The following is a 14059-nucleotide window of genomic DNA, read 5'->3' as shown; positions in this document are numbered from 1 at the left end:
TCCCAACCCCAACCCCAACCCCAACCCCAACCCCAACCCCAACCCCAACCCCAACCCCAACCCCAACCCAACCCCAACCCCAACCCCAACCCCAACCCCAACCCCAACCCCAACCCCAACCCCAACCCCAACCCCAACCCCAACCCCAACCCCAACCCCAACCCCAACCCCAACCCCCTTTATTTTTCTCAGACATTCGTATTTGCTTTGGAAATTGGTTTTAAAATTATTCATTATGCGTTTGTTAAATAACAAATATTATATATATATACATATAATATACATATAGATGCGTATAAATATATTTTTTTATGAAAATATATCAATTGATTCCATTGATATACAGTTGTTTATCTACAAAGGATGTTTGACGTTTCGAACTAAATAAATATATTAAATTATCGATAGCCTTCACTTGTGGAAATGTCTGATATCCGATTCTAACCACATAAATATATTCTTTGTTATATTCACAATCCCCATTCCTTATTACTGTCATATTTTTTCTTCGATTTCCCGATATATTTTTTTAATTAAACTTGTTTAGATAAAAAAAATATTTTTATTATTGCATATCAATATTATTAACAATATTATAAAAGAAGTAACAAATGTATATATACATACATCTATATATTATTTTTATGTTTATTACTTAATAGCGTTGTTTCATTAATTTGTTAAAATTCTACAAATTATGAAAATGTACAAATAACAGTATTGATGTTTAACAATAAAATGATAATAATAAATTAACATAACATCTATATTTTTTTTGAAACATTTAGCAAAAAAAACAAAATTGGAAGTTAAGAAAAAAATATATATCAAAGCGAATAACTAAATAATTAACAATAACTAAAAAAAATAATAATAATAATCGTAACATTAATGATAATTTATATAATAATTAATAAACAAAATATAAATACATAATTAAATTATAATGCTTAAGAATTCTGCATCGACTGTGTTTAAACGCCCAGACAAATCATTCGCCAACACCAACTAAGAAATACAATAACTCAAGCAATAGAACAAACGTCTCAAAGACTCGATTCTATTCCTCAAAAACTAGATCGAAAAATAGAAACTTAAAAGTTAAGTACGATCGAATAGTCAATACTTTACAAACAATTATATACATCACACACAAACAATGATTTCATTGTATTTTTCACTTATTATTATTATATTTATCTATTTTCTTTATGAAGTATTTTTTAAAATAAAACCATTTATTTATTTATAGCAAAAATAATAATTGTTGGCCTAAGCCGATCAATCTAAGCAGGAGATACTTCACCTGTATTATAAACTAGTATCCGAATTTAAAGCCAAAGGCATTGCAGTTGGTAGACAGTATACGAATTTTCCGGAATTCAAATCCATCAGCGATAACATCGTCGCGCAACCAAAGTATATCAGTCGAACCTCGATATACTCGAGTAAGATGACCACAGAACCCATCGACAACTTCAACAGCTTTAGTCGCCCACTTGTTTAAGCCAAGGCCTCCCATAATTTCAACATCAATAACAACAATTATAACTATTACTCTAATAATCCCAAAACCACCCCGATAATACATTTGCAGAACAAAAGGTAATAGTGTTTCGAAGATTACGAGCCAAACAATGTCCACAACATGACCCAGATAGAACCGAGTCGAAATTTGGACAACCCGAGGGTGCTGATCCATCAAAGATCAGATAAAGGGCTAAAAACTCTACGTTAAATTCAGGGAGTTTAATCCTTCGAAAATAGACTAGCAAATAATTTTTATAACAACCATACACCAAAGGAGTCATTAAAAACTGCCAAGTAGACAGAAACATCCAAAAGGAAATCGTATTTCTAAAAAATAAAAACTCCACTCGCTGGTCGTTAAGTGGTCTGATATAAAATAAATATCGTTAAGACAAAAAAAAAGAAAATATAAATTGTTTTGTCACTTATTATATCTTCTAAAGGTGTTCTTTATTGTTTGCTTTTATCCTCCTATACTGTCTTTAATAAATTTGTTATCGAATAGCAATAATGATTGGGAGAAAAAATATATAACAGTAATATATAAATAAATGTCATTGTATGATTATTATATATCAAGAGCTAAAAATATGAAATTAATGGTCATACTTACTATTTGTCTGAAAGGTATTAACTTATGAAATTAGACTGATTAACTATTAGAAATGTGATTTTATGTGCTTATTGATAAGCCACATAATTCTCTCCAATGTAAAAATATCAGATAAACAAAAAACCTCAGATAAACAATTTATTGTTATTTTTTGGAAGGAAGTTATTTCTAAATTATATATTTATATCCTATTGAAAGAAGGTGTAAGATATACACTTGGCATTGGCTCCTGAAGGATAGATGTAGCAGGGTGGCGTAGTGGAATCGCGTTGGGCTCATAACTCAAAGGTCGGAGGATCGAAACCTCTCTCTGCTAATTTTTTATTTTATTTTATCTATATTTCATTAATTAACTTTGATAATGATACTAATTAATAATATAAATATACAATGCGTATTCTTTTTTTTATGGATTGTTTTTGTTTTGACCCTATATAGATGTAGTTAAATATTTTTCCCCCAATTCAAGTCATATATGTCTAACTACTTATATATTGACAGCAATATAAATATGTACTAATATATAAAAAACCACAATATACAATCAAGATGTTTATATTCAAAAATCCTATATAATTGGAATTTTAAATTTATTTTTTTCACTCTCTATACTATATTAGTTTCGGAGAATATATCAATTTCTAATTCTATGACTATACTTCCATCTAATATTCATTTTTATTATTACATACAAATATACACAAAAAAAACACGTACAAAACATCCAGCTTGAAAAATGGCAGAAGCTGATACCTTTATACGATTGCATTCAAAACAACTCTCAAGTACCAAAAAAACACAAAACTAGTTTTTCCTGAATTTGTAGCTCGTTATCGCTACTTACTTATTATGATTTCTTATTCTCTAAAATATTCAATTACTAATGATGTATAATACACATATTTTTAATGCTGTTTACTTTCACCTATAGAACATCAAATTGTTTCCCCAAAATCCATGTTTCCTCAACAATGCACAGGCCCTCGTGGCTTTCGGGGTTGCAAAATACAGACATTTCCTTTTGCTCCCGATTATAATAACCCCCCTCCTTTTTCTTATCAGCATCATTCTTCTCTTCTAAAATACTCCCAAGAATCACTAAAGAATTTAACCCCAGAAAAGCACATCAAGGGAAATAACGACGAGAACAGTAAGAGTCAAAATGATACAAAAAGCCACAACAATACCAATGGAGTTATCGACAGAAACAAATAGGAGCTCGTTTGTAAAGAAAATCGATAAAGTAAAAGCAATAGCAAATATGTAGCCGCAAGAATACACGACTCCTTCAATGCTCACGAGGAAATCATTGACATCCATCTGGGACACAAAATATTCAACGATCCCGAACGAGACTACCAGGACTTGGAAACTGTCTTGCTCATCAATAGTCGTCCCACCTCTTGTAACCCCCATAACTCTCGAAATCATTACGTCTACAAAACTCAGCACACTAGCAGCCAGTACCAGCCACAAGAGAATGCCATGATGATTGTGCCTGGCTGGCGTGCCCCGAATAAGATAAAAAATAATGCTTATGATAACTAAAACAACCGAGCAAGCAAAGGCAAGCGCTACAAGAGGTAAATATCCTCGAGTAATTCTACAAAACTACAAAAAGGGACGATGGCGAACTCCAAGACCAAAAACACTTCTTTGATGAACTCCATTGAGTTAATTCTGGATATCTAAAATCAGACTCCCCTGTTCCGAAACAGCCCGAATAACCATCTAATCGAAGCCTAGTCTTTTTCAAGATGTTTCAGAGCACATCTGACTGCCCACGCTTCCAGACCTCTTTCGGGTAAAGCAGATGCCAAAGCATCAAAAGGCAACGCGACTCCAGTCGAAGAACGAAACACCTGCCGTCAAAACTAAGATACCAAAACAATCACAGATTAAAATGCGAAGGCTAAGACATTTTTTAATACATTGACAGCGAAGAACACTAATATTACAGGAACAACTAGTAATCCTGTACTGTCTCCCCACGAGGTAAGTATAGTGAACCATACGAAATCGAAGAACAAAAAGAACAACATATTGAAAAGCAACAACCATAGCAACTTGATCAAAACTTTAGAAAGTCACAAGCCCTTCCAATTCACCCAACAAAGGCTCTTCTTAGAAAACCCGTCAAGTCCTTCCAAATTGCAGCAAATCCCAAATGCTTGTGGCGATTATTATTCTTCGGAACCTTTTAGTTCGGCTAATATAGAAGTGAAAGGATAGAACTTCAAAAGCTCTGCTTATGGTAGGGCATCAGCATTCAATCATAAGGTTGCAAATCCTAATACTAGTAATAATAACGGGATAAGTAAATCTGGCGATAAAGCTGTGAAAACTATAAATTATAACTTTGTCAATTCTGTTAACCATCTCAATAAACTATATTAACAAACTAATACGAAGAGTGTTTATCAAATGATCAGACAGGGAAATTGTGAATGGTGAACCTCAAGATGAAGAAAACAAAAAAAATATAATGGTTCGCAATAAAAATAAGAAATGTTGCGATTATTTTTTTTATCTCTAAAGTGTATCTATATATTTAGAAAAAGATAATAAAATTTGATTTATTCAATTAATTTCATAAAAATCTAGAAATATCTATATAATATATCTAAATCATCAATCAAACAATGAAAAACAATTAAATTTGATAATAATAATGTAATGAAAAATCATCAAGGCAACACTTTATCCCCATTCTTGTAGATATCGATTTTAGTATTCAGAAACTCCATGAGTCTTGTATAATATCTGCCTTTGATCATTATGTTTTCCAGCCAGTGATCTCGACTCCCAATCTATTTCCCATAGTATTTCTTACAGTTTACGAGGCATTCGATCAGCAATTCAATATTCAAGATAGCAGTTTGATTGATTGGCTTCCTCTCGGTGATGTGCTTTGTTGTGCTAAGTCGAGCTACGAGCTTGCTAATACTCGGGAAGCTTGTCAAGCTCGCGGGTCGTTTCATAGTTGAGTCGTTTTGTAAAATGGTAGGTTCGGTTATCAGCCGTATAGATCTCTAGGTGCTTTCTGTTCGCTTAGTCATTTCTCCTCTTTCGAAGGAGGCTCTGTGATGTTCGGTTTTCAATCTGATATTACTACCGATATTAATATAACTATTATTATCGTCTTTTTATTGGCTATGATTATTGCCTGTTTGAACAATATCTCTATTTTATTTCATTAGCATTTTCAGCTTAACTTTCAATGCCTCTTTAACCATCCTGAGCTTTTCGTTCTGAAGCTATCCTCTATTGATACTGCTTTAATATTTCTTGAACTATTTCCCGAAGAATCCCTGATATTCGCTGTATTTTGAAATATCGGACTTAAGGTACTTAAAATATGTCTGTTCGTAGTACTTTTCTTTTTAGTTAATCTCCGTTATCAGCTTACTCTGTTCATCCCTGATAGACCTTAGCTCGTTTCGGAGGCGGGTCTGTTTGAAGGTGAGTTTAATATTTTGGGAAGACATTGCTTTGTTTAGTGTGGTGTCAAGGTTGTCGATGTATCTGTTAAATTGCTTTTTGAGGCTTGTGGGATTGTTGTTGTTCAAGTTTGTCCTGTTTGTCGATTGCGAGGTTTACAATGAACCCATAATCTAGGTTGGAAAGGTGATATGATCAGTCATCTCTCTTTGTTTTTTTTTACCACGATTATTAGGTATTTTTATTTTAATGCTATTATCTATATTTAATAGATTTAATTAAATTTGTGGATAAGTAACTGGTTCATGTAATAACATAAAGGAATCAGATATTTTAAGTGGGTGTTTGATATCCATATCTATGGGCCATTAATTTTTTTTTTGAGAAAGCAATAAATGGAAATAAAATAAGTATCTCTATTAAAAAATCATAAACTATTAGACTATCATTCTTGTGCTGATTACACAATCATGATTCTTTGTCGCCTCTATTTTTATTTTTGGCCATATCGTCAGCCATATCGATCTCCGCCTGTCTCCTCTTTAGTTTATTGATATCGTCTCTGTTAGGCCCAGTGAACTTGAGTCTGATTGCTTTCTCAATGTGTTCGAGGGTTATGGGAGTGTGGGAGTCCTTCACCATCATTTTGCAACAATCGAGGATCTCATCAACGTAATGGCGCCCCATATCCATTAATATGTTTTTGGTGTCGTTTCGAATATCGACATCTAAGCCGAGGCCAAGTCCTTTGACGATGGCTGCCAAGTCCGTAGAGTTAAATATTAGATCATTTTAGTTACTATTGTTACTAAAGAATTCGCTCATTGTTATTATTTAAGTTTTAGTATATTGTATTTTTTTTTTTTTTTAAATATCTATATCAAATAAATTACTTGTTTATTAAAATATTTAAAATGGTATTTATTGAAATTATAAAGTAAAACACGAAATACAAAAGATATTTAATGAACATCGATATAGAAAGAAAAAACATAGATAAAAAGTATTAATAATATGTCTTATTGTTTTTTTTTTAATTCAAAAATCACTAAATCAAATTCTAGGATTTTTGGCGATACTGAAATGCACCCATGTGATAAAATCTGCATACTGGACGCGTTTGTTGCCCATTTTATCAAGCTTTTCGAATACCAGATTAATTAAGTCGCCGCGAGTACTTATAGTTTTTAAAAACTAGTAGCCGCTCCTCACCACAATATTAAACTCATCTCTAGTCAAATGGTCTTTCCCTGCTTGTTGCTGGAGATGGAATCTTTTCAAAGCTGTCTCTGCGCAATGATTCAATATAAATGGTGCCTACAATGTAATTATATATATAAAAATAATGAATCATTAACTTATCTGATATTTATTTTTACGAAGTTTAGGTATTCAACCTTTTTCAACTTGATGTTAGGATCAATTTTGAATAAGTTGGCAACAATATATCTGATCTACTTATTTGAACTCTCAAGCAATACTTCTCTACAAAAGAGTTCAACTTGCCTATCATCCAAATACCCACGCTTGTTGGAGTCGTAGAAGTTAAATATCTTCCTTAGTTCTCCCCAGAGTTAGATATACAATGTCTCCTCGTCTGACGGTGCATTTACTGCTATCTTCTACTCTTTTTTCAATTTTTCGATAGTTCGACCATGGAGCACATAGTCCAAGAACTGGATGTATTGGGCGTAGCTAATCCAGCCATCGCTATCTGTGTCAACAATCCTGAATAAGAGATCCATCTGATCTCTTCGGGGTTTAAAGTTGGTAAACGCGAAAGCAAATTCTGTCAGCAATAGGAACTATTCGAAATTAATTCGCTTCTCGGATGCTTTACTAAGACTCTTGTTCTTGAGATAGTTTTGCATCAGATAATCGTGAATGTGATAGCCCATAATAAACTTCAGCAGTTCTTCGTATGTGATGCCGACAGTATCGATTTAGTAGAGTCGTTTATCGCGAAGCAATGTTTCTATTTCATGATCAGAATAATTGAAGTGTGCTTTGAGGAGACTGATGACCTATCTTTTTGTGAGTCTACGGTTGCGATCAGCTTAGTTTTTGTAGGTCAGCCATCCAATTTGATACATAATGAGCCTTCGTAGCCTTTCCTAGAGGCTCAAGGAGTTATTATTGAGGATAAAATTGACTTCGGTCAGCCAGGTATGCTCAATCTCTTCAACGCCTTTGATTCCAACGTAGGACTGGCTTCCGAAGTAGTATCTTAGGAACTAGAAATATTCCGAATAAGTGATGAAACCATCATTATTCCTGTCGACCTCCGTGAACAGATGGGAGAGCTGCTGGTCCCCGGGCAGTAGGTTAAGAAGCTTAGAGCATAGTTCACTGTTTTGATGAATTACTGCAAGTCCATCAACTTCTATTTACCTCGTTTGTAAGTGTCGTTGCGGTGGAGTCTCTGGATCGCCATCTCACCGCAATGCATTTCTAGAAAGAAATTGGTGAGCTCATCAAGAGTGATTTTCTTGTCTCCATCCTTGTCATATCTGAAAACATTCAGAGTCACATATCTAACTTCGTGCTTATTTCCTTCAGCAAGGTTTGCAGGACATCGACGATCTCGTCTTCTTCGAAAACTCCATTGTGGTTGTGGTCGAACGCCTTCAATAACTGTTGGACCCTTTTGCGTACTTAGATAGCCATGTCGAGAGAAGCGAATCTCAGAGGACCGATGACACTGGAATTGCTGCTGTTGAAGACTATGCTACTCTGGGCTGGTTTCAGAAGGGTTGAAGCTGAAGAAGAGGAAACTAAATAGTTGCTCGCCACTGCTGCTGGCCGAATGCTTTCTCGACTATATTTGTTTTGTTGATTTTTCCACTCATCTTCCGACAAGATTAACGTTCTTCCATTACTCAGAGACTCGTCATCTTATTGGGTCTCATAACCCCTACCTGTGTAATAAGTGTTGAGGCTCAGGAAATCGTTGACCCACGAGGTATATTGGGAAAAACTTATCACTCCGTCATTGTCAGTATCGATGCGATCGAATAACTTATAGAGGAGAAGATCGCTAACTCGCGAAAAGGGCAAATAGCTAAAGCTACTTTTTACGAGTACAACAAAGTCGTCTCGGTTGAGATTCCTTTTGGAATGTCGATGCAATTGGCTGAACCGATTGACTCCTAGTTCTCCAGTGTGTCTAATGAAGAATTGGGCGAATTCCGAAAAGGTGATGGCGTTGGTTTTTTCGTTCGGACTAAGCTTGAATATGCTAAACAAAAGGTAGTCGATATCTGACTGGTTGTATTATTTAAGAATCTCTTTGATGAGGACGTTTATTTCTTGATGTTAGAGGAGATTGTTTTTATTTGTATCGTAGTAGTCGTAAAGTCTTCGAAGTTAAATCCAAAGAAATCTTCTCAATCGACTTAGAAACTATTTTTGGTTTATTGAAGACGGTTGGGTGTTTATAATCGTCACTTTGGACACTGTGGGACCTGAAGGGCTTGGCTCTAGAGATAATTAAATAAAGATAATAAAAAATAATTGAGAATAAATCAGGAGTTAGATACAAATATGTCTTAAATAATAAAATATGATATTCGTTAAATTATTTACTGATTTGCAGAGGTATTGTTATACGAATTTAAAGTATTCTACGTAAGTAATTAGACCGTCTTTATCTTTGTCGGTTTCTTTGAAGATCTCGTTGGTTTGAGAGGGACTTGTGGTTACTCCTATAAACTTGTAGGCATTGTTCAAGAGAGTATTGAATTCTTCTGGGGTTATCTTTCGATCTTTGCCGTTTTTTATTTTGTTTTCAATATGCATACGTTGTAATGCTATTTATCCACAGTGCCTTTTAAGAAGAAAGTTCGCCTATCAATATAGAAAGAAAAATATATAGACATTGTTTATTTAAAACAAATAAAAATAAGTAAAAAGGATATAAACGGGGGACGATGTATTTTTTGCGAAAACACGAAAGGATATGCGAGTTGGCAAAATAAGTATTATGGGGTATATTTTTGGGTTACGAATTCAGGGAAGTCGATGGTGCCTGAATTATCGACGTCGAGTCTCTGGAGGTTTTTCATGACATAGTCGATCTCGGTAGGGTTGGTTTGCTTGAGCTAATGGATGACTATTTGTTCAACCTGTTGGGGAGTGATAGTCTCTCGTTTGTTGGTGTATTTGAGGAATATGTTTCGTAGTTTCTCCCAGACTTCTTCCCGAATGTTTTCTGCGTACCTCTGCATAAGATGTGATTATTAAAAATATTAGCGATGGCAGTATAAAAATATATATGTATAACTATTTTTTTTTGAAATTGTTTATGATATGAACAATAGAATTATTTCAATATGAACTTATGTGATAAAAAGCCAGCTCAAAATAAGCAAAATAATCTTAAAAATTGAACTGGTTATGAAACTCTCTGATTTTTATTCTTTTTTGCTAATTATCTGATTTCCTATAAACATATAAATTCGAATATTTTAATTATTTCAATCCAAGCGTTTAAACTATTATATATTGTATTGTTTAGAGAATAATAAACACTGAAACAAAAAATGGAAAAATTATATATCTATCGAGAAAGATATATAATTAAAGTTCCGTTTGTTTTTTAAGTTCTGCAAGTTTTCGGAAATGTTTTTTGAATATATAGTTTATTTTTTGTATATTTTTCCACAAATGATTGAATACATAAAAAAAAATACTTGATAATTGATTGATAATATTATTAGCTAAAAAGTATGGCTGTAAATTTAGCAAAGCAAAATCTAGTAATATTTTTAAATAAATATTTTATCTACCTAATAAATATATATTTTAAACACAACTATTTTTTATCTCCAAAGAAATAAGGTGATTGCTAGTATTTATATTATACTTTATTATTATTTGTATAGTTTTTTTTTTTTTACTTTGCCCTATAAAATATAAATATATTTATTAAAAAGATACCCTAAATGAAACTATAGTACTCGCGACCGCTTTGGCGAGCCGAAAAATAAATCTAGTACGAAAAACACCTCAAAAGAATCAACGAGATAGTCAGAGGCAACAGTCGAAGAAGAGACGATAAAGCACTATCCAGGCCAAGCAGGATGAACTCGGCCCACTTTTATCTCAAAAAAGTCAATGACCAGATTAATTACGAGAACGATAAACTCCTCGAACGCCTTGTTGACATCTCGCAGCGCAAAAGCTTGTCATTTAGCAATAAGCTTTAATACATTCCCGAACCTTTGCCTATTAATCCCTACCGCAAAAAGTAACCATTATTAAGTATTATCATCTGATTTTTATATGGTCATTATTATTAATGTGTATATATTATTTTCATTATTTTTCAGAATGCAACAAAAAATCCATGAATAAAACAGTCTGTTGGCTGAGAGATTGATCCACAAGCAATCGGAGTTTAGTCCTGTGAAGATGAATAAATATGCATATGAATATGAGAGGATCAAGAAGGTGATGAAAAACAACAAAAGAATCGAGCTGCCTGCTCTGAGAAGAGAGTCAGCCTAAATGAGTATTTGATGCATACAGCTTAGTTTAATTTTACAAAAATATAACATAAAGAATGAAAACTTGCTACATCGAGGGAGTAAAACATTCGTAAAGGTGTGCTTTAACAAAGAAAGTTAGAATAAAAATGATATATTTTTTGTATTTATATTTATTTCTACTAAAAACCCAATAATCATAAACAAAAATTAGATTGATGTCATAATTCCTATTTAAAAAAAATACTATCTATTTCAAGGAAAAGTACAAATAAAATTAAATATAGATCATATTTGTTATTATTTTATTAGCTTTTATACAATATAGAGGAGAATGTATAATTGATATTTTTTGGTTACATATATTGAATGAATTCATTATTATTATGTATTATCATTTATAGGGATCACAAACACTCATTTAACGATTCCATTTATAACATCTTCTTCTCTCTTTTTCAATAAGTATTTCTTTCTTTTGAATGCTTTTGTATTAATCAAATTCTCGATTATACTCTCGTATGCTTTATTCACGTCTTTGCACAACTTGTGCGTGTCCAGACTCATGCATTTCGAACGAACTTTTGTTAGCGACCTTGATTCGGTTCGGTAGTAATAATTGCTGTCGTCGTCCCAAGGGACTTCACTTTGAAGTTTCAGTTATCGACTATTACCTCCAGACTTGAGTATTTTGCTGGGATTTTTTATATAATTGCTGTTACTAGTGTTAGTGCCGTTATTATTGTCGTTGTTACGAAACTATCTTTCTGGTATAATTTTACCACTAGCGCTATCAAACTTTTGGGTCAGCAATGTTTAACTTTCAAGGGATTTCTGGGATCGATTCGTTGAGGAGAAAATACGCTGTCTTCCTGACTGCGCTGTTTTAGGTTTAGCCTATAGTTCGGAATATTAATCAATACCAACCTGCTAAACCCCTACTCGTATTCGACCTGAACTGATATCGCTCTGCCGATAGGATTATATCTTTGTTTGGGGCCGTTTCCTCAACGGTTCTGTTTGGCCTGCTGCCATTTGTTTGGGAGGTTGCCCTTGCTGCTGCTCCGAGACGAAGAGGTTGAGTTGCTCAAGGAGCGGAGCTAAAAGTGGTGAGTATTTTGGATCTAGATGCTATGTGTTAAAGTAAGAATTAAAGTACTTTTCGAGATTCCATATCTTCGAGAGTATTGTATAGTTTGAGGATGGCGTCCTGGAAGACAGCCTCATCGCATTTCTCATTACGGTAAAACTTGGCGATGCGTTTGACTAAAGCGGTTATAAGGGTCTGGGATAGTTAAAAATAGTAGACCTCTTGTTTCCTTGTTGCGAAACCACTGTAAATGGACATTTTCTTTTTTTAATATCTATATAAATATTTGATTATGAATTGTTTCACAAATAGTTTATTTATTTTATTAAAAATATTGACATTTTATATATGTGTATTTCATTTAAAGTAAACATGAGATTTAATTTCTTAAATCTGAACATACGGATCATCTAAAGATTTAAGTAGCAGCTGAGTCTTTCCATTGAGGGTACGCTTGTCTCTTCTCGAATAATACATCGTTACCGATTCACCACTACTACTGTCTATCTCAAAAATACTCTTCACGCTTTCAGATATTAGTTTCTTGTAGAAAATATTCAGCTCTCGAATTTCCTCAGGATTCCCAAGTATTACACAATTTTCAAAATCCATAAGTTTTAAAGGGTAATACTCGGCCCCACCTGGTTTGCAACTCTTCGAAATCAGTGACTCCACGACCCCTACGTTATGGAGAGTGAAATTCTGGTATTTCACTCCTCGTTCAGCAAGTAGGATGAACGCCTCCATAATGGGTATCAGATATTTAGGAAGGTTCTCCTCCTCGATACTATTTCTGATGCTGTAGAGCGTGGTATCGTAGAACTACCTAAGAATCAAATAATGAGAGCCTTCGGAGAACTGTGACTCATAGTATTTCAAAAAACAACTTGCATAGTTTGTTTTGTGCATGAGGAGGCGTGAGATCATCATCTCATTGGATATGACGGCGAGATGGGCCTCCTTTTCAACTTTTTTGAGACTGAGAAGAAATCCTATATTTTTCTCATAGGCTAGGATGTTTTCGTAAGAACATTAACGGCCTCCTTCTTCACAATGCTTGAGCACTTTGAGTACAAGGAAGTTTCGCATGATCGAGAAGTCCTCAATCATCGATTCTTCAACTCGGAGGGAATTAGTCGAATAGATGTATTGTTTGCTTTCAGTATTCTTGTATTGGCTCTATTTTAGATCTCCGAGTCTTTTCGTTTGAATGGAAGAGTTACTTTTGATCTCGTTAATATTGTTATTACTATACGTCCCTTGTTCATTGCACTTGAATTTGATGCTGCTAAGTTTACTAAGTGGGATAATGTTTTTATTCTCAGTCATGTCGGTGGCTGTGCCTGGGGCTTGCTCGATGGATTCCACGCTTTGGAAGAGTATTTTTGCTTTTTTGAAAGCCTAATTCATGGGGGTGATGTTAATGCTTTTGTTATTACTGCTGATGGTGTGGTTAATATTTAGGACACTCTTCTTTTCTTCGGCTTGGCAAGATGGTGTTGCTAACAAGGGAGCCTGATTATTATAAGATTTGAGAACTCCCGAAATCGGGTTTCGGTTTGAGTATGTAAAATTTAGTTGAGGTTTCTTTGGTTTGAACACGACAGTTTTCTCGGTAGGGTCGGCTCTGAGCATATCTTTGTAAGTCTATAATGGTTTCTTCTCGATAATCGCTTTGACGGTAACGTTTTGTCCTATATTTTCTTACTTTGTCTCGAAAACTATTCTCGAATTCTGCTGCCTCGAGCTGGAATTGATGGGAGGGCACAATTTATTTTCATCGTGCTTGGAGAGGACAACCGACTTGGGTGATAAGTGAGGTTTATATTGAGCTATTGAGCAGTAGCCAGAATGATTGCCCGATGAGTTCAAAATAGAATTATTGCCACCGATGCTCGA

At 34.0% G+C, this 14059-nt stretch overlaps 1 long non-coding RNA gene and 1 other non-coding gene across 2 annotated transcripts; one reads left to right on the top strand and one right to left on the bottom strand.

The window, feature by feature from the left end:
- The first annotated feature begins 2387 nt into the window (after positions 1–2387).
- On the top strand, positions 2388–2459 carry TRNAM-CAU (transfer RNA methionine (anticodon CAU)). The gene has a single exon. It is a non-coding gene; the product is annotated as a tRNA-Met (tRNA).
- Positions 2460–6631: 4172 nt separating this feature from the next.
- Positions 6632–9063, bottom strand: LOC148299162 (uncharacterized). Its single transcript, XR_015839112.1, has 2 exons — positions 6964–9063; positions 6632–6901 (listed from the first exon to the last, which is right to left on the bottom strand). It is a non-coding gene; the product is annotated as an uncharacterized LOC148299162 (long non-coding RNA).
- Between the last annotated feature and the right edge of the window lie 4996 nt (positions 9064–14059).

Source organism: Brachycentrus maculatus, unplaced genomic scaffold, assembly GCF_059751285.1.
Source record: "Brachycentrus maculatus isolate JH-2025_06_01 unplaced genomic scaffold, ASM5975128v1 h1tg001302l, whole genome shotgun sequence".
Lineage (NCBI taxonomy): Eukaryota > Metazoa > Arthropoda > Insecta > Trichoptera > Brachycentridae > Brachycentrus > Brachycentrus maculatus.
The sequence above is the reverse complement of the archived record's forward strand: the minus strand, read 5'-3'. Positions and strand labels throughout refer to the sequence as shown.